This window comes from Notolepis coatsorum (assembly GCF_963971535.1).
Source record: "Notolepis coatsorum genome assembly, chromosome: 17".
Taxonomy (NCBI): domain Eukaryota; kingdom Metazoa; phylum Chordata; class Actinopteri; order Aulopiformes; family Paralepididae; genus Notolepis; species Notolepis coatsorum.
The window spans coordinates 53,333,906-53,356,413 of NC_140181.1; positions in this window are offsets into that span (position 1 = coordinate 53,333,906).

Consider the following 22,508-nt stretch of genomic DNA (forward strand, 5'->3'; position numbering starts at 1 on the left):
AACTGTAGCTGATTACAGGTACAATTTGTAGACCGCAAACACAGAGACAACATGAGATGTGTTTGGCTTCAAAAGTATCATATCTGTATGGTTTTGAAAGTATCTGTAATCTCATTACTGTAATCTCATTACTCATTTTGTGAATGCCCATAGTACTGTATCCATTATCTTTTGCAATCAGGTCACTGTTATTCCGTTCAACCAACACAGGATGACAGCAAACACAGAGACAAATAGTGAAATTACTTCATAATTCCACAGGCTAATTCAGTGTCGATGCATCAAAGTCACAGCTATACAATGATCCTGTCAGTCCTCTGAAACCCTTTATTGTTCTGGGCCAGCGGTCCAGAAATGAAAATGAGGGCAAAGACTCTCAGCCTTCCACTCACTTTTAGCCCACTTTCACAGATGATGTTTTTTTCAGGGAAGGGGGGGGGGGGGGGGGGGGGGTGCAGGGATCAATTAATAAATTTGATTGGAGGCAGTGTGCGAATTATACCAAGTCATCTGTGGGGGGGGGGGGGGGGGGGGGGGGGGCGTGTCGTCAATGACACAGTATATGGATTATTGTTTCTTTCAAGTATTATTCACTGACTGACGCTCTTGACTATCTTTTCAGAGGAGAGGATAAGAGGTGGCTTTTGTCATTAAAAATACACTTATCATTTTCATGCGAGTAGCCTGCTTTCAAACTCTCTCATCAACGTGTGGGCTATCACCAGTCCACCTGCCAACACTTAGTGATTCAACCACACACACAGACAGACAGACAGACAGACAGACAGACAGACAGACAGACAGACAGACAGACAGACATACAGACAGACAGACAGACAGACAGACAGACAGACAGACAGACAGACAGACAGACAGACAGAGGGACGGGGCAGACAGACAGACAGACAGACAGACAGACAGAGTGGCAAGCAAACAGACAGACAGACGGACATGGTGATAGACGGACAGATCGACAGATAAGACAGAGGGATGGACAGGGTGGACAGATGAATTGGATCGATGCACTACTGACCTTTGTGACCTTTGCAGAGACAAGAACCATGGTCTCGGGATGGCCAGGCAGTTATCTGTTAACCATGTGACGAAGAGAGGGAGAGAGAGAGAGAGGAGAAGAAGGAGGAGGGAGAAAGGAAAGAGTAGAGTAGAGATTGAAAGAGAGAGAGAGAGAGAGAGAGAGAGAGAGAGAGAGAGAGAGAGAGAGAGAGAGAGAGAGAGAGAGAGAGAGAGAGAGAGAGGGAAGTGACCAGCGGAGTGGTCAACAGAGGAAGAGAGATGTGTGGGGGACAGAGGACAGTGCGAGACGAGACGACAGCCCTTCCTGGAGATTCGCTCATGCTTTGCTCAACTTGTCCGTATAGGAGGAGAGGTGAGAGAACGAGGAGAGAGGGAGAGAGAGAGAAAGAGAGAGAGAGAGAGAGAGAGAGAGAGAGAGAGAGAGAGAGAGAGAGAGAGAGAGAGAGAGAGAGAGAGAGAGAGAGAGAGAGAGAGAGAGAGAGAGTCTGGGAAGGGGGGGAGAGGGAAGAGTGAAAATAGGGGAAAGCGTGAATGTCTGTTTGCTGACGATTGTTCATCCCCTCCCATCCACTCTCTCATACTCCTCCCACCCCATTCACTCCTCGCTGTCTCTCTCCCTCCCTCTCTCTTTCCCTCCCTCCCTCTCTCTCCCTCCCTCCCCCCCTCTCTCTCTCTCTCCCTCCCCTCTCTCTCTCTCTCTCTCTCTCTCTCTCTCTCTCTCTCTCTCTCTCTCTTCTCTCTCTCTCTCTCCTCTCTCTCTCTCTCTCTCCTTTCTCTCTCTCTCTCTCTGGATATTGTCATTGCTGGACTTGATGATGATCGATGATGATGATGATGATGATGATGATGATGATGATGATGATGATGGTGATGATGGTGATGGTGATGATGGATAGATGGGTGGCTATGCAATCGCTCACACATAATTAGTTGCTTTTAAGATTGGAAATTAAAGAGAGGATTTATTTTTCTTGCAGATTGTACTTTTGAAATTTCAAAACCACATAAGTGAGATTTAATTGCAGGCTGTAGTGATATGCTTTACTGAACATATTAAATGATCAATAACTCATTCAAATACTGCTATGTTAGAGTTTGTTGTGGTATTTAAGATAATGTGTGTACGTGCGTGTATGCAGTGCGTGCGTGTGTGCGTGAGCGGTCTTTGGTGTTTTTAACCATACGTTCCAGTGATTTGAGTTGACAGTTCAGTGAGATTTTACAGTGTCGGCCACTGAATTGTACAATTTTCACAGGTCCGATCATACAGTATACAGGCGTGAAGCGTAAACATTCATACACAATCATGCATAGATGCACATAACACACTCACATACACACCTTTCCATCGACTTTCCTTTTCTCGCTCTCCTCTGTCATTCTATCCATCACCCCTCCTCACATACACACACCTCTCCATCACCAGCCTTCACACGCCTGTAATTACAATACGATTCAGTATTCCCTTTGGTGGCCCTGTGTTTTCTCGACAATGTGTGGTTGCTTTCCTCCGGTGATCTGGGGAAGTGCTGGAAGAGAAAAACTGGGGGAGAAACTACAAATGACACAGAACAAAGCAGCGCGCCTTGCTCTGAATTGTAGGAAAAGGTCAAACATAGTAAGTAAATATGCATGAAAAACTGTCATGGTTAATGGTAGAACAAAGACTAAATGTAAATATCATAATGTTTTTTAGAAATATATATAAGAACAAAAAACCTGCTTGTCTATATGACGAGATGCAATTCACAATCAACAGACACAGTTACTCCACCAGGCATGTGTCAATGGAAAGATGTACTGTAAAGATGCCAAGAACAAATGCAATGAAAAGGACTGTGATGTATATAGAGCAATGACTGCATGTAATTCCTTACCACCTGCATTAACTAGGGTTGAAGAAAAAACGACATTTAAAAAACACCTTAAAAATCATATAAGAAAGAATGGTACTGTCAGTTAAGTAAACATAGTGGGTGATTGAGAAGATGGGTATGTGTGATTTGGTGAACTTAGATTTGAATATATTTGTATGTTGTATTGAGATGTATTGTTGTACTTTAAGTGAACATGCCTTGAAACATGATTGAGTAGATGGGATGTGTGAGTGGTGAACTTAGATATTTTATTATTTAATATTTGTATGTGTTATTGAGGTGTATTGTATTGTTTTATTGTATTGTATTGTATTGTATTGTATTGATTGTATTGTATTGATTTTATTGTATTTGTATTGATTTGTGTGGACCCCAGTAATAGTAGCCTATGCCTGTGGCAATGGCTAATGGGGATCCGAATAAACTAAACTAAACTCCTGCCAAACAAAAAATTGTGCTAACCTGGGCTCCGCTGACATTTACATTTACATTTTGTCATTTAGCTGATGCTTTTATCCAAAGCGTCTTACAAGTTTGTACAACAAGACAAGAGCAGAAGGGTACAACTCTATCAGCTGAGTAACAATGTTCATCAAAGTGTTGACATCACCCCAGCACCGTTATCCCCGTCAACGGGAAAATCCTGTGTTGCCAAGGCAACAACAGCACTCCACGCTTTCCAGGCGCTTCCTGTGCTGCTGTTAATTTCGCAGAGAAATTGGTGGGATTGGATCATGTGATGATGATGATGATTATATCTTTTATTATGGATATAGATAAAGGTATTGCTGATGAAGTTGGCTCTTAAAATATAAAAAAAAACGTAAATCAACATTCACCAAGTATCTTCCCACAACTGGAAAGAGAAAGGGTGGACTTGAAATGCAGTGGAGTCAAATGAGAGAGAGAGAGAGAGAGAGAGAGAGAGAGAGAGAGAGAGAGAGAGAGAGAGAGAGAGAGAGAGAGAGAGAGAGAGAGAGAGAGAGAGAGAGAGAGAGAGAGAGAGAGAGAGAGAGAAATTTCTCAGATCCCATTTTTGGTTTGGCTGTTCACATTATCTTTTAAATGTGGCCGATATCAGATTCCAGTGTGAACTGGTCACTGAACTGACAATAACTAAACTAAACAATAACTAAGATGAACGTGGAGGACACAGATGTTTTCACTGTTTATTGTTTCATTTATAAGTTGATGTGCAGTGGAAGCCGCAGCTGATTCTCCTCACCCCATGATAATGGGGGTGAGGAGGTGAAAGAGGGACATTTCTTCTTTCAATATGCTTTCAAACACAGAACGGTTCGTCCCCTCAAGTTTTGCTTTTACAGAAGTATCACCTCAAATACTTTCATAAGATAAACACCTCACTGTCCCTCCACTTACCACCTCCATGACAGTTGTCTTCCATGTTTGTATTCACCAAGTGACTCCCTTAGAATGCCAACATGACATGTTCATACCGTAGTCGCATTGCATTGCAAACATTCAGACCTGTATCTGATTTAGAAACACATATGGCCCAAATATCAGATTCCATGCTGTTCACCCTGTTCATATGTGACTCAAACAGATCTGAGTCACATATGAGCAAAGGAATATGGGCCACATCTGTCTGCAGTCTGAACATAGAGTGAGTCTGGGAACAGTCTGACATCTTGTGGTACTGTAGTTCAAGTACAGCCTTCCTGTCAATGAGTGTCAGGGATGGAGGAAGTACTGTAATACACAATTACTTTTACTTAAAGTAGAAAGACCTAACCACAATTGTATCTGGGGAAAATAAATAGTCTTCCACTCAAAATTCTACTTTAGAATCTACTTTCAGTATTTGATATTGAATGTACAAAGTATGTAAATGGTCAAAGTATTACATTAATGACATTGTGGTAACGCTTAGGTGGTGTTTCATATAGGGACTTGGACACTGTGGCCATTTCAAGTAACGACTTTATTATCTAACCCAACTGCGCCTGTCTCACGCCTTACAGCAACAGCTATGGATGCCCATAAGGGACATCCACTACATCTCCCCTTCTCCCAGGAATAAACCTAACATCCTCAAGTATAAACATCCTCAAGTATATTCAGACATCCACTACAGACATCCATTACATCTCTCCTTCTCCCAGGAATAAACCTAACATCCTCAAGTATATGTTGAAATAACATTCCTGTACAGATAAACACAACTGTCCATACAGGTAAGTGCCTTCTAGCCGTAAGGTGAAACACAATTATTTTCTTTTTCTTTTTACTGAACGTAGTCTTTGAGCCATTCTGGTGGCTTTATCTGCCGTCTTGGAACGTCTCTCACTTTAGTCCCTGTACTCTCTCTCTCTCTCTCTAGTCAGGGCGCCTGGTGCTATTTCGTCCTCCGTTGTTTGCTCCTCCTGTGGAGTCGGTGTCTCTTGTGGAGCCCGCTGTGGCTCAGGGAGAGCTTGCAGATGAGCCCTGTTCCTCCTCACCACCTCTTCTCCTGCCCGGACCACATAGGAGCGTGGTGTGTCAGCCTTCCTGAGCACCGTAGCTGGCCGTTTTGAGGTGGAGATCCACACCGATTGACCTGGTCTCAGTTCCGGCTTCTGTGTGGCCCGGTGTCTCTCATTAAAGTTCTGTGTCTGTCTCCATTTCAGTTGGTAGTCCTTTTCCTGAAAGGCCTTAGTTTTGGGCCATTGTAGTTTCAGTTGGGCAGGCGCCTGTGGCAATGGGGAGCAGAGCTTCCTGCCCATCAGGAGCTCAGCAGGTGATGGTCCATGCTGCAATGGTGTGACTCTGTACGCTAACAGTGCCCTGTGTGGGTCTTCATTCTTAATCAACAGCGACTTGGCCGTCTTGACAGCCCTCTCTGCCTCTCCATTGTTCTGGCTAAAGTACGGGCTACTTGTCACATGAGAAAAGTCATAATCTGTGGCAAAGGCCCCAAACTCGTCTGAAGCAAACTGTGGACCATTATCACTCCGCAGCACCTCTGGGACCCCATGTCTGGAATACATGGCCTTTAACACCTCGATCACTCCTTTAGTTGTGGTAATGGGGGTTTTCTCTATTTCAATGTACCTTGAATATTAGTCTACTGCTAACAGGTAGGTGGTGCCCTTCAGGAAAAACATATCCACTCCTATCTTTTGCCACGGCCGTTGAGGCAATGTCGATGGCATCATTGGCTCTGGATGCCGTGTCTGACTCGTCATGCATGTTTCACACTGTGTTACTACCTTAGCGATCTGACTACTTAAGCCCATCCACCACACTGACTGCTCTGCTCTCGCTCTGCACTTAGATATCCCCATGTGTCCCTCGTGTAAACGTGCCAGCATTTCTGCTTGCAAAGTCTCTGGTACTACTATCCTCCGTCCTTTCATTAAAAGGCCTCCTGCACAGCGCGGTCAGGTGGCGTAGCGGAGATTGCGTTCGTCACCAAAAAAAAATCTGAGGAAAAAGGCCTCCTGCACAGTATAGCTCACTCTGGTAGATCCAGTAGGGCTTTAGCTGCTGTGGCAGCTCCTCCTGTCTTGGCCACCCCTTTTTGCACTGCTGTATAAGCTGTCTGCAGACAGAGTCCTTTTGCTGTTCCACAGCAATCTGTTGCGGCTTTGCCTTAGACGCTGGTAGGCCCTGCTGTACTGCTTCAACAAACACCTGTGCTTCTCCTTCCAAGTTCAAGTTTCAAGTTTTTTTAATAGTTGTCATACAGAAGTACAGAATACGTTTATACAAAATGCTTCTTACTGTTACGCTCCAGAGACTGTGCAAGACAAGATAAGTATGAAATAAAATAACATAGTATAGCATGTAAATTAGAAGTGAAAAAATGAGGTCACAGTGTTCAGTATAGACATATGTACAATGTTCGATGCAGAATAGACGTAACTGAGTTACCATATAATATACAATATACTATGCAGTGTACTAATATACAATACTATATAGTGCAAGGCAGAAATGGGATGAGGTGCAATTTAGGTTCAATTTACAGTAGGTGTACGAGTTGTAGTGTGTTTGTGTGATCTAAAGTGTGGAGAGTGGGTGCTGCAGTGTGTTTGTTTAAGTGAGTGTGTGGGTGTGTGTGCTGTGTGCATTTGATGGTTGTTGCATAGTGTTTATTGTTCGTTTAGCAGCCTGATGGCCTGGGGATAGAAGCTTCTTCTGAGTCTTTTTGTGCTCGCCTTAAGACTCCGGTATCGCTTGCCTGACCGCAGCAGTTCAAAGAGGCAGTTGTTCGGGTGGCTGGAGTCCTTGATGATTCTCTTAGCCTTCCCCCTGCACCGCTTGTTGTAAATGTTCTGGAGGGTGGGAAGCCCCCCTCCAATTGTGCGTTCGGCTGAACGTGTCACTCTTTGTAGTCTGCTACGGTCTTGTGCAGTGCTATTCCCAAACCAGGAGGTGATGTTGCCAGTCAGGATGCTCTCTATTGTACATGAGTAGAAGTTCCTAAGGATCTTCTGACTGACTTGGAACTTCCTTAGGCGCCTGAGGAAGTAGAGGCGTTGTCGTGCCTTCTTCACAACACTGTCAATGTGTGTGGTCCATGTCAAGTCCTCGGATATGTGGGCTCCGAGGTACTTGAAACTGTTCACTCTCTCAACCGGTGCCCCGTCGATGCTGAGGGGGCTGTAGTCCTTGACCCCCGACCTCCTGAAGTCCACAATCATCTCTTTTGTTTTGCTGACGTTCAGGGAGAGGCAGTTCTCCTGACACCACTGTGACAGATTCTCTACCTCTTCCAGGTAGGCCCTCTTCCAGCTCTCTTTCCTCCTCTGTCAGTGTGCGATTGGGGCTCTTGATAATGCATCTGCCGTTATCAACGCTTTCCCTGGGACATAGACTATGTGGTATGTATATCTCAGTAGTCTAAGCCTAAATCGCTGGATTCTTGGGGGTAAGTCATCTAGTGCCTTCGTACCTAACAGAGCCAACAGTGGCTTGTGGTTGGTCTATATGGTAAACTGAAGGCCTATTATATACAAGCTGAGCCTTTCGCATGCCCATGTTACTGCCAGCGCCTCCTTCTCCACCTGGGCATATCTCTGCTCTGTGTCAAAGAGACTGCGTGAGATATAGGCTACTGGGTGCCACTCCTTGTTGTCCTGCATTTGGGTGAGGACTGCTCCCAAAGATGATGCATCTGCAGACACTCTTGTCTTAGCATTTGGCCTGTACTGTGCTAGCACCCTATCTGAGGCCAGATCCGACTTCACCTTTTCAAAGGCTGTCTGCTGCACCTCTCCCCACACCCAGGCATTCTCTTTCACCAGTAAATCCCATAGTGGTTTGGTAGTGTCTGTGAACAGAGGTAAAAACGTTCCCATATATGTGGCCATGCCCAGGAACCGTCTCACGTCTGCGACATTTTGTGGAGCTGGCATATCTACGATTGCCCTCACTTTCTCTGTGTCTGGTGCTATGCCCCCTGCACTGACTTTGTGGCCCACGAACACCACCTCTGTCTGTGCGAACGCACACTTTTCATTTAGGGTCAGACCGGCTTCCTGAAGCCTGGATAGGACCGCTGTGAGCCTCTCATTATGCTGGGCCTTGTCTACGCCACATACCAGCACGTCGTCTGCGTGGCATATTATGCCTGTCAGTCCGTCCAAGAGCTGCAACATGCGCCTCTGAAAATGTTCTGGACCAGAGCTGATTCCGAATGGCAGGACATTGAAACAGAAGCGGCCACACGGAGTAACAAATGTGGTGAGCTCTCTGCATTCTTCTGATAGGGGGATCTGCCAGAAACCTGAGCGTGCGTCTAGCTTAGTGAGGATCTTTGCCCCATTCAATTGAGCCAGTGACTGCTCTACTGATGGTAGTATATGTCGTTCTCTACGTACCGCCTCATTGAGTCTAGTCAGATCCACGCAGATCCTGATTTTCCCATTGGGCTTCATCACGGGTACCATACCCGCACACCACGGCGTTGGCCTTTCTATTCTTGAAATTACTCCCATCTTTTCCATCCTCTCTAACTCCTCCTTAACTTTGTCTGCTAGTGGTATGGGCACTCTGCGTGGAGTAGTGAGTGCATATGCTACTGCATCCTCTTTCAGGCGAATGCAGTAATCCCCATCTAGCCTCCCCAGGCCTGCAAACACTGTGGGGAATTTACGCCTGAACATTTCCCCTGGGTCCTCCAGTTCATCAACCCGCTCTACCAGTTGCAAGGCTTCAACTGCTGGCAGGCCTAATAAGGGTCTGACTAAAGAATCCACCACAAATACCGTTCCACTTTTGCACTTGAGCTGGCATGTGACTTGCCCTGCTACCTGCAGCACCATGTTATTGGGCCCATATAGTTTCTTATTGGTTGCCATCAAGGGGCCATCTCTGCTATATTTATATAGCCTGGTGGGGATAGCAGTGACTGCTGCTCCTGTGTCTATTTTAAAAGAGATCACCTCTCCATTGAGTTCTGTCTGTGTGCCAGCCAGAGACATGATCCTTCACTTCTCCTAGAAAAATGGTGTCCTGTTGTAATTCTCCCTCCTCTAGCATCTCATACACTGGCTGTGCGAAACGGCACAATGCAGCAAAATGCCCTGTTTTGTGGCACTACCTACATTCTGCATTGCTAGCTGGACATTCTCTCCAGTTATGGGGGGAAGATCTACCACATTTCTGACATTTTTCTGTGTTTTTGACTGTCTCTGTCTGTCTTGGTCTAGTATACCCTGTTTGTTTGTGTCCATATGCCTCTTTCTTTTTGAATGGACGAGAGATCGCATCCACCTCTCTTCTCTCCTCTGTGTGTGGAGCCCCCCCACGCATCACAGTCTGTTGCTGCTTAACCGTTTTCTGCTGTTTCACTTGACTGATGGCCTTGCTTAATGTCAAGTCGGAGTCTAGCTGTAGTTTCTCTGAAAGGGCCAGGTCTTTTATCCCGACAATAATGCGATCCCGGATTAACTCCTCCCGCAAAACCCCAAAGTTACAGTGTTCTGCGAATTTATGCACTGCCGTTATGAAGCTATCCGCGGCTTCCCCGGGCTCTTGTTTACGCACGTTAAACTGCGCTCGCTCGAATATGACGTTATGTCGCCCTACGAAATGTTCTTCCAAACACTTAACTACAGTTGCATATACAAGCCTTTGCTGTGCACTCAGCTGAGTAGCATTTAGAATGTCCTCCGCTTCATCTCCCATGAAGTATATCAGCGTATTGACTTGGAAAGCATCTCCTTTCCTATCCAGTCCTGATGCGACACGATACCTGTCAAACCTCGGGATCCATCTTGGCCAGTTCTTGCTCTCTGTGCAGTCAAACTTCTCCGGTGCGCTGACATGGAAACTGTCCATCTGCGCGCAAACTGCTGGTGCTGGTGCGCCTTCGCCACTCTGTGACATAATTAGCCAACGTTAGCTGTTGTGCTAACCCTTGTAATAACTTGTAATATCTCTCTCTCCGCTTGACAAGTCTCTTCTCTTCGTTTCCTAGATAAAGGGTTAACCCTTCTGACATGGGTTGAACACTTCTGACACCATGTGGTAAAGCTTAGGTGGTGTTTCATATAGGGACTCGTACACCGTGGCCATTTCAACGTCTTTATTATCTAACCCAACTGCGCCTGTCTCATGCCTTACAGCAACAGCTATGGATGCCCATAAGGGACATCCACTACAATCAAGACTGTAGCACTCAAACTCATAAGTACAAGAGTTGTACCCTTCCTGCTGACTTGTTGTACAGAACTTGTAGCTCGCTTTTTAGCACCAGCTAAATGACTAAATGAAAATGTAAATGTTATTACTTTGACATGTTAATGGGAGCATTCCACCCTTGGTGCACCGACCTCTGAATGTGATGGTATTGTAAAGTGTTTGATGGTCCAGTTGTAGGCTACACTCCATTACTATGGAAAGTGGATCATTTTCCGGACCGTTTTCATCAACATACCCTCCAACTGCAGGCTTCAGATAAATGTGGTTAAGCTAAAAGTAAGATATTTCCTGTGAAATTAACTGGATTAAATGTAAGTAAAGTACAAGTACCTCACATCTGAAGTTCATTACTGTGTGTGTGTGTGTGTGTGTGTGTGTGTGTGTGTGTGTGTGTGTGTGTGTGTGTGTGTGCGTGCGTGCGTGCGTGCGTGCGTGCGTGCGTGCGTGCGTGCGTGCGTGCGTGCGTGCGTGCGTGTGTGCGTGCGTGCATGTGTGTGTGTTTTGAGTTGCCCCTGAGGGCCTCAATAGTATTGCTGGCTGGTCCCCAAAAGGTCTGAAGTATCTTTTACTACATTTATATATGATCTGTGATCGTATAGTCTTTTACCCTTCTCTCTGCATTGTTTGTAGTTTCTGGTGTTCGGTTCTATTAAGGAAAACGCAGACGAGGTGGTCTGAAATCAAACAAATGGGGTGTTTATTTCCATTGTTAATAAAACACAGCTATGCGTCAAACAAGTACAGGATCTTCATTTCATATCTAATCGTCTCTTTGGTGTGGCAGTTTTGTCCATGATCTGATCAGCTGGGGCCGATCAGAGCGTTCTTCTCCGGTGTGGTTCTCTCTCTCGGGTTGTCCATGACAACACGCGGCTTCTCTTTGTGGTTGGTGGTCGCCAAGGCAACCTTGGTTTTCGGATCCTCAGCGGTTTGGCAGGGAGCGCTTGATTTCGTCTCGGCGGATCTCTGCTATGAGGCGCTCCTCTGTCATCTGGTGTCAGTGGCTCTGAGTCTCCGGCTCGGCTTTCGAGCTCCGGTTGGTGAGTCTCCTGCGCTCTCCTCCTGTCCAGGTCTGTCTCGCTCCAGGTCTGTGTGTTCCTCCTTCTGTGTGTCCCGGTGCTGTTCCTTTAACTTCTAAACCACACCTCCCAGCGCATCGTCGGATGACGCTGCCCTAGGAGGCGTCAGCCTATCAGATCAATTTGAAACCAGCTGGTCTTTTCTGAGGTCAAGAAAGGCTTGCCCCCTTTGTATTTCTTTAAGAGAACTAAGTTTATACAATTTAGCCTATTGGATTCATTATTTTACATTTAGAATTAGCAAATCAAATCATAATATTTGAACCCAAACACATGGACACTTTTCTTGACAATGCTAATGGTCCTCTTGGCTGAAAACAGTTTTAGTCATTTCACCACATGTAATTTGATTTTCACAGTGTAGGACAATTTTCTAGTCTCCATGAAACACCACATTTTGCAAATGGTCTAACCCTTAACCTCTGATAGTTACCAATTAAATGCATTCTTATTGTTTTACTGTTATCCTTGGTCGTTTTGAACCAGTTTTTAATATCCAGTTACTCAAATTATTAAACAGAACACAGATTTCACAGTTCTGAGTTAGTTTGGTGCTAATCTCAGCTTGTTGTTTCACTTAATTTAATTCCTTCTCTGCCCCTGCTAGGCAGGGCTTAATTTCTAAATCTTGCTGCACTGAGCACCTGGTCCCACTTGGGTGCAAACAGTCATATATCTTCATGCTCGAGGGCTCTGTTTACAGTCTGTTTACTTTCCTGACCCCTCCTCCGTTACGACCGGGGGCTGGGGGCTATTCATCCTGTTACCCCAACTGTATTCTAAGTTTTATGATTGGAGCTAGTTCCTGTTTCTTTAACGACCCTATCTCTCCCTGACAGAAGGTTCTTGCCAAGGTTTTTTTTTTCACAATGGTTGGTTATTCGCTTATCCTAAAAATAAACTAGACCTCCTGCTTGATCACCTCCATATAGTCTGGAGGGGTCAGTTTATGACCTTAACGCAATCTACTTTGTTGGGTGTGGCGAGAATGTCAGCTAACCATCCAAGGTCTACTTGCCCTTACTTGTACCTATTTTTGACGAGCGAGGGTATTTCTGCTTAACAGCTGTGACTTATTTTCTTTGAGATCCTGTTTCTTAAATTCATTACTTAGCACTAGATCATACATTTTGATTTAATTAATTTACGACACTGGGGCCACAGAGGAAGTGGCCCTTCTGTCAAATCAGCATTTCCGTCTAATATTATTTTGTACAGTTTAGTTGCTATTTTCATGTTTCATTTTGATAAATCCACGACAATCCACCCTTAGTGGGTTTCATAACCCACTATATAGCACCAATGTTCTAAATTAAACATGTTATAACCATAATTACCATTTTTGCTAATATTTTCTAAAATTTCAAAAAAATCCAAAATTTACACAAATCGAACTACCAAACCCATTCCCATCTGTACAGTTACAAAATTCATCATTTCACCTACCTTTTCTTCTTGCACAGTTATACACATTATCAGTTATTAATACGACATCCAGTCTAGGTCCGTTTCTTTATACAAAAAGAACATCGTACCATTATCAGCTTTTTTGTTTATGACTATACATTATCCATGTAATTAGCTTCAATGTGTCTGTTTTGTGTAATTGACTCTGCAAGAAAAGATTAATACATCACACGAATAAAAGATTAACACTCTAAACCATCGAGGGAGATTCAAACAAGCAAATATAAATCATCTCTTCTCCTTGAAAAGACCACTGAGGCCTCAATTATTCTTCACTTTCATCCCTGTCAGTTATCCCTGTTCAAACCTCCTGAGGTCTTTACTGCTAACTCGTTTTGACTGTTTTCTTCTTGTTGTATTTTGTGCTAACCACAGCCTCTTCTTTGTTGTGGGCAGTTCTTGGTACTGCTCCAATTTTCCACAGAAGGAAACGATTTTCCCTTTGTCCTTTTTGCATTTTGGATTGTTATTTACAAACACACAACTTTTATTTTCGCAGATACATCTTTACTGTTCTGCATTTGACAATACATTTTTCTCCAAAATAGTTATGTTAACATTCAATCAAATCACCTTTGTCTCATTTGTTTTTGTGCTGTATTATTTTACTAGATCAAATATCTCAAGTTCAACACAATACTACCTCCACCCTTGAAAGTGGAATAACCATTTTATTACACTATCAATACCTTGTTTCCAGACAGCCTCCTCGGTCCGGACAGCCAGCTCTAGACGAGGCCAATCACCAACAGAACCTATGTGCATGGCAACAAACCACAGTCCCTTCAAACACACATCCCACACACTCCGCCAGCCTTCAACAAGCCGGTGCAGAGTCTCCCATAAGTCAATTATCAAATTCACATGTCTGCACCCTACATGAAAACTATTTGGCCAATTGCAACCAAAACCTACAGAGCTTACCTATAGACAGAGAAACACATTTCCCCAACACTTACCATATCCCAAAAACATGACACAACCCCCCAGATTCTACATCTGGACTCTCAATGAGCGGAAAACAAACCATGAACCAGCTCTCGTCCACTCTCAGTTTCCAGCTCATTTATCTCAGACTTTCCTACCAGTCCCGCTGTGTCACCACCACCTGCTATCCCTGACCGGCGAGAGATCCCTCCCAGCCAGCCAGTACCTAAAAATCGAGTGTCAAACAAAAACAAAGAAAATTTCAAATAAACAAAAAAATTTAGTGCCTTCATGCTACACACCCATCCAACAGAATTAAACTATCATCCAGAGGCATAATTACCCCCGTCAAAACTAAGAAAGAAAAATTAAAACACCAAAAAGAAATAAAATAAAGAAATGAAATAATAACGTGTGTTTTTTCTTTTTTTTAGTCTCCTTGACCACCCTTGGATCAAGTATGTATAATCACTACTATAAATAGTCCTTTGTTATTAACTCTGTCTAATATTAAAAATGTTCCATTGTTCCTGTTTAAAACCACAATTTTTGTTAGTACGATTAGCCCATGCAATTTCCAGTTACTTCACCCCTCTACAGCCCCAACTTACCCTTTAGTGGTGCGGCATAGCTAACCTATTGTTCAATTTGTGGTAAAAGCACCAAATTTGGTACATATTTAGCTTAATATATTTAGAAAATATATGGATATTGGGGCATTGCAGATTGGCATTCTGGTGACCATGGTAACCATTTCCAAAACAGTATCAAACATTTTCCTTTTTACCCCCCCCCCCCCCCCCCTATTGCCCGATTAAACTGTAGCGAAGAATGGTTCAACAGGGTTCAACTGGCACATTCTCAATCACAGAAGCAGAGGCCTGTACACTGAAGGTTTAGGTTAGGTTTACTTTATTTGTTCAAGGGGGACAGTGTACATTAATAAACATTTTACAGATGTAAATGCACCCAATTTTAGCCAAAAGGCTAATTTCCATTGGCAGCCCCCCTGCCAGAAGGTACAGGCTAAAACCCTGTGTGAAAAAAGGGTTAGAAATAAAAACAGAATAAAATCAAGATAAATAACATTAGAATAAAAACACAACAAAAGCACATAGACATACGATAGGGATACAGGTCACAATACAGTCATGGACACAAGGACAGAGCACATCATGACATATTAAAAGACCCAGACATAGACAGACGCACCATATCCACACACACATACACACACAGACACCTCAGTGTTGACAGTGCTGGTTTTCAATGAGCCATTCCCTAACCCTGCACTTGAATGAATGGTATGATGTGGACACTCTAATTGTTTGAGGAATTTAGTTCCATTGGTGGGATGCTCTGTATGAAAAGACGGCCTGGACAAATACACTTTTTTTTAAAGGGATTGTATACAGTCCCCCCTTGCCGAACCTCTAGTGTTCCTGGTTGAGGCAGACTTGAGTTTGATGGAACCGGACAAAGGAGGAGGAGCCAATCCACACTTTATTTTTAAAACTAGACAGAGGTTTTGATATAGAGTCAGGTTTTCCCAACTGAGTAGATTATATTTTTTTAGAATGTGACAATGATGGTACCTGAATGGTTTCTTGTCTAGAATTTGTATTGCTTGTTTGTATAGTGATTGAAGTGGTTTCAGAATGGTGGAATGTGAATTGGACCAGGTTATCAAACAGTATGTGATATGGGAAAGAACCATTGAATGAAAATATATAATATATATATAAATGAAGTGCAGCCTTCTTGCACCTGCAGCGCTTTTTGCAACCACTCTTGCAGCCACAAGAAATCAGCTCGTGGCAGGATTGTGATGCTTGTGGCAATGTCTTCCAGTGGGGCTCATACATTCCTTCTGTCTTCACCCACCCCCAGTCAATTGGTGATGGCAGCACAGAGTCTGGAAGCAGTGTCTTTCCCCAGATGTGACCACCCAGGTAGACTGCTCTCTTGACGTGCTCCACCAGATAGGCGGAATTTTCTGTGCCAAGCTTTTACGTGGAAAAAGTTTCCTTCTTGCCTGGTTCACCTTGGTGCAGGTGCTGGTTCTGTCAAATAGAAGCCAAACCTCTCAATAATGTGCATTGCATCATCTGGGATCTCCTTTGGTCCATTTGGTGGGCTGGGGGTGGGGGGTGAAACACTGCACAGCTGAGAATAGATATATGGGATGAAAACCTGCTGGGCATATTCATCAAATGTCTTGGCACCTGCTGGCTTCATCATCTGAATCATGGCAGCTCCATCAAGAACTACACAGGTAGCAGCAGGGGCTTTAGTCTGAGCTGGAGACAGGTCCTCCAGGCATTTCAGAAGGTCACTCTTGGTCCCAAGTCGTAATCTACCTCCATCAGAGAGTGCTGGTGGCCATGCTTGTGTCATAATCACAGCGAGAGCGTACTTCACCCCTCCTCCTTCTCCCCTCACATTCACCACGCACTCCTCTTCATCCTCCCTTCCATCCACCACGGAAGCTTCACACCCTTTTATGGTCAGCATCCCTTCACCTCCCGTCACTCAACCCAGCTGCACCTCATCCCCTGATTCACACGCTGTCAGGCACCTCACTCCTCACAGCTGTATCCCATCCCCTGATGATGAGGATCCTACTTCAACCGGACGACGCTGACCAGAAGTCGTCGTGGTGTTAGTATCATTACCTAGGTACAACGCCTTAGTCCGAAGACCTGCTAGGCATCCCCGTGTGATTATTCCATGTTCTAACTTTCCTCTCTTGTGCCCAAGACCTCCGTGCCAGCGTGTCCCTGTCTGGGAACCCTGTAGCTTACCAAGGAGTTCCTGCTCCCTCTCTCAACACGGACCCGTGTCTTCCGTCTGCAGTAGCACTGGAGTGCACCTGCTCCCTTTATCCCCAATTCTTATCTGTTGTACATTTCTGGATGTAATTCTTGCCTACTTGGGAATACCATTAAAACAACCTGAAACGCTCCATTCTCCTCTCCTGTGTTCAGCGATTGGGCTCTGCTTAAAACCCATTCTCACAGCTTGGTTCTCATGCTGGAAGAAGTCTTCCAGGTTTCCATCTCTTGTTTGACAGCTAATGTAGAGTCGTGAAAACAACTCAACATCACTTTTCATTGATGTCAGCTGCTGCTTCTCCTTACTTGCCGTCTTTGGCGTTGAGCCAACAAACCGTTTCAACCGGTTGCGGTGGATTGTGCCATCAATGGGTTTTGTTTTCTCCACAATACATTCCTTTGTGAATGCTTGGAACTGTTGTTGGCCAATCTTCTGTGCGTTCTTAACAGTCTCCACTGCCGATGGATCTGCAATCTCTTTGCTGTAAAGGACAAGCAGGTCTTCACTCTCCTCTTCGAATGGGTTGCCCAGTTCTTCCATTACATTGACGAGCGAGCAGACATCTTTTCTAAATGCTTTCTGCACACTTGCTGTCTGATCATGGTGGAACACCCCATCTTGTCTTCCCATGAGCTGGTGAGCATCTTCAAAGTCCTCAATCAGCACTGCAACCTCAGGGCCAGCTACCATCCACCGTCTGAGGGCACTAGGGTTGTCTGGAAGACCTACCGCCCCTCCATCACTCTTGATGCAAGCATTATTTTGCTCATGTGCTTGATCAATGGGGATTGGCGAGAAGACCTGATTGGTTTTCTGAATGGTGAAATTGCCTACATTAAATTCTCTGGCAACATCTGGGTGTCTTGTTGGTAGTTCAGTCATGTCACGAAGATGAACGGATCCAGCGGGCATAGTTTGTAAGGTCCAGAGCAAAGAACCAGGGGACGAGTTCTGTCAGAGCATCGAGGTAAATGCTGAAGGACTGCCGCAGGGATCTCACATAGACCAGTAAACACAGCTCCAATGCCATGACTGTTGCCCAGTACTGGAATTGAGCGCAGCTCTCCTCCCTCCTTGAGCACCATTCATCAAACCCCAAAGGCGCATCTTCTGTATCTGTATCACGGTTATTGTAGGCCCGATACTGCAGGACATATAGTGCAGCCACTGCGACTTGGTGGGCACGTCAGGTGCGAGCAACATGTGCTGCACGCAAAGAGTCAGCAGTGCCTGCTGTTGTGATCTCTGCTTGTACCAGTGCTTCAACCCAGCCACTGCCTTTCAACCAATCACCCAGGGTCTTCAGAGCTGCCATCTCTATATGCAGGCCGCCAAACATCACAACAAATTTGTCTTCCCCATACATCTCTGGCCACTTCCACTGGATCTGCTTGGCAATAGCATACAGGGGTTGATCAAATGTTACTACTGGTGTCTGCCCAGAATCCTGACGTTGAACTGCATTTCTGACTACATCCATGGAGTGTTTGATCATTGCCACTGTGTGGGCACTCTCGTGGAACAGGGGTAGTAGGGCACTTGGGCAGATTACTTTTCTTCCAGCAAGCTGTTGACTTGCATGGTATGCAGCCCAGGACATTTTGTCCACACTCTGATTCACAGAGTTCTCTTCATCGCCAGCACCACCATGTGGTAAAAAAAAATTGCTTTTTGCAATGTAAGCTTGGGGCCAGCTTATACCCCATACACTGTACTTAAATAAATAACATTTGCACTTTAGTATGCTATAATATGGAAGTTACGTCTTTAAGCAGCCTGCTACGATAACCGTTTTACTGATTCATGCCACTATATATTATTAATATAATGAAATTACAAAAAAAATTGTAAATGTCCTTAGAATGGTGAGTGAGTATTTTATTTGGTTATCAGGGTTAGTGGGATCTAGATTATACCCGTTATTGCATGCAAATCCAATGGGATAGGAACGTTTGACCAAGCGCTGGTGGCCATTTTGAAAAATGCCTGCCACGGCCACCAGGGTACTAGTTTGTAACGCCCCAATATCCAGTTTTTTTCCCAATATATCTATCAACACATCTGCCAAATTTGGTGCTTTTATCACAAAATGAACAATTGGTTTATTATGTTGAGCTATGCCGCCCCACTACTTGTTAGTCTTCCAAACCGTTTTAGTAACTTGCACACCTAATCAAACCTTTTAACCTATCTATGTATCTTCGTTTCTATTTTTATTCTAATCAGTCGCATTTTCAATTTTTTTTTTTTTAATAACTTTTTGCCACATGATCGAGCGAGATGGCCGATCTCCCCACAATTCCAGCACTCAGCCGATGCCGGCCATCCAGGCGGTCCCAGTTTACCACGACCCCAGCAGTCTCTCGGCTGGCATCCCACAGCTCCCGCCAGGTCTACCCCTCTCCTGTCCTCTGATTGTATGTCCTGTTGCCTGGAGGAGAGAGGTGCATACCTGTCCTTTTCTGCTGCCGCTCCTCGGGCCTTTTCTTGTTGGGAGGGGCCTGGAAACTCACCCCTCCTGCGGTTCTGTTTACCCTGTCGCGGCCCCGTTCCCTGTCCGGGCAACGGAGCACAGGGCACACCTTGATCACGGCGGCCTAGGTCTGACGCCCGAAGCATGACATCACGAACTGTACCACTCAACAGTTCATTCTTTTTAGCCAGTTCTTGCTCCAGTCTCTGCATCTCATGTGCGGCTTGACCAAACGCCCGCTCTGTCTTCCTCAAGTCTCGATGAACCGCCTCATGTCGTTCGAACGCTTCTATAAACGCTCTCCTTTGCTTGCAGATCTGCCCCCCTTCTTCCATCTCGGCGCTGGCGGTCTGACTTCCCATCTCTGGGCCCCGCCTCTCATCTTGGCTCTGGTGCCGGGGAAGATCTGGGCATGGGGCACTTGAGGGCTGAGACAATTCCTCATGTTTATGTCCATACCTGTTGTCGGTCCCTGTTCCAGCCGTACGGCCAGAGTGGACTCCGTGGGACTGCTGTAACAACGCCGCTCTTCTCAGTCTCTTTCTCTGTCCCTTGGTTAAACTGCAGTCGCCTGCAATGGACACTCCAGCATGGATCGGTTCTGGTTGGAGTAATACCGTTGTCTCTGGTTCTTTCTCCTCTGAGACCCCCTGTATTGGAACCAAAGTCATCATTTCAAGTCCTTCGTACTGGTCACATGAGAGAAGTCCATCCTATTCCAATCAATCAGATTATCATCACTGGTAAAGTCTATCTGGGAAATGTCTGCAGAGGCTCTCGGCTTTCTCCCACCACCGGCCTGACTACTGAGGGCCATTTCTCTATATTTTTTTTTTTTTTATTCTACAGGTTTTTGAAACAGACTGATTGTTTACTCTCGTTTTTGTTATTCTACTGTTATTGCATCTAACGCTTCAGTTGTTCCTATCAATGTTCCACTAAGGTGAACTTCCTGTGTAACCGTCATTCTCTCCACTTTCAAACACTCCTGCAATAACCGTTTGAAAAAACAAGTTTCTCCGTCTCTAAAACTATTTCTACCTACTTGAGTTAAAACACTCACACTGTAAAATTTTTACTGTGCAGACAAGGATTGATAACTGGCTTATCATTCATACTTATACCAAGGCTTATATAGCCGTTTCCCCAGTTGGTTATCGAAATCGTCAGAGCCCCATCTGTCCTGCCGAGCACCTGTGCAGAAAAAAAGCAAAAACACCCAAACCTAACATCAGTGGCATTTCCCTTGTCATTTCCACTATTTGTTATGTATTGGAAATGTCGGGCAACACTATACTAATATTTTTTGAGATATTTGGTGTGATTTGTTTGAATATAACGATACAGCTTAGCTCGTTTTTGTCCGTTCTTCCAACAGGAAAACTGGAGGTTTCCAAATCCTTTGTGTGTTCCTTTCACCTGATTCTCTGGGGAACATAATCATTAGTCCCACATAGCCTATCAATTGTCTAATAATCTTGGTAAACCTGATTAGCCCTCTGTTCCAATTTCTTTTTGCCTTGATGAATTTGTTCATTCTGATCTTATTTCATACTTTAAATGACCGCTTAGCGTATTGACTAAATATAAATGTAATATTAACTTTCTCTTCACCGCTTCATACAACATTATTTTCATTTATACTCTCACACACACGTACATTCTTACACACTTCCACTTCCCCCTCACAACACTAAAAAAAATCCTTTAGTGTTGTCACTGCTTCCAACTACCATCAAGGGAAAACAATACATTTTTAGCAATTTAGATCACTAAAACCCTGACCGTCATATAGCCCAGTTGCTCATGTTATTAAACTCATGGACACCAGCACTATATCCACAGCAAAATCCTCCCAGATCTCCGAATTTCCCAGAGACCCGCCAGTCCTCAGCCCAAAGCGTTTCCCCTTCAGTCGCGAATCCAAACGAAAAACACCCCAAGCTCCTTTCCAAGGAATATTACAACTCATCCTACCATTACCTGTACCTAGACAGGCCAGCGCTCATCCGGTCCCTACTTCACATACACAATAGCTACGCAGTTCAAACCAAACATTCCACCAATAACACACAACATGACGCAAAGCTAACCTAAGCTAAGGACCCCAACAGACGGGACCACCACCCAACCCAGCAATGGCCTGCAGCTCACCCACAACCCATTCTCAGGCAAGCCATTGAGGGGGGGGCGGAGGGAAGAGAAAAGGGAGGGAGGGGGAGAAGGACAGAGAGGGACAGAGAGACGGAGGAAGGGGGGGGGGCTCTCAATTCAACATTAACTATAACAAAAACTTTCTAGAATCAATTAGCAGACTTTACCGTATTGCCTGGTCCAGTTAACCCACAGGACTCCAAACACTATCTTCATCATCTGCTGCCAACTTTAACTTAAATCAAACCCTACTTTACTCAGACTAAAAGAGTCTGCATGGAGTTCCTAATATCTAACACTATACTTTAAATCTTACTGCCGGGGCACTACAACCCGAATAAAAACACCTATGCAAACCTGGCAGCCCAACAGTATCAAGCAGGGAGCTAGGGATAACGAGGAAACAAAGGGAGGGGGAGATACCGGGAGGGAGGGAGGGAGGGAGAGAGGGAAAGCCAGACAGAGACAGCGGGAGGGAGGAGGGGGGAGACATAGGGGAGAGAGAGTGGGAAGAAGGGAGAGAGAGTGGGAGGGAGGAGGGGAAGAGACATACAGAAGGAAGAGAGGGGGGGCCTCCCATGTAATCCTAATTTAGAAAGTAAACACTACATTAATATAACCAATGCTCTAAGCCTTACCATAAAGGCAATCTACCTTGAACAAAACTCCTTTTGTGAACCTGTCACTTCAACAAAGTCAAGCTGGGAGAGAGGGATAGAGAGGAGAGAGGCAGGGAAGGAGGGAGGGAGGGAGGGAGGAAGGCAGGGAGGGAGGGGAGAGTGAGAGAGAGGGGAGAGTGAGAGAGGCAAGGAAGGAAGGAGGGAGGGAGGGAGAGAGGGATGAAGGGAGAGAGGGATTGAGAGAGAGAGAGAGAGAGATAGAGAGAAGCAGGGAAGGAGGGAGGGAGGGAGGGAGGAAGGCAGGGAGGGAGGGAGGGAGAGAGGGAGGGGAGAGTGAGAGAGGGAGGAAGAGACACGGAGGAGTAGGGGGGGGGGGTTCACGCAAGTC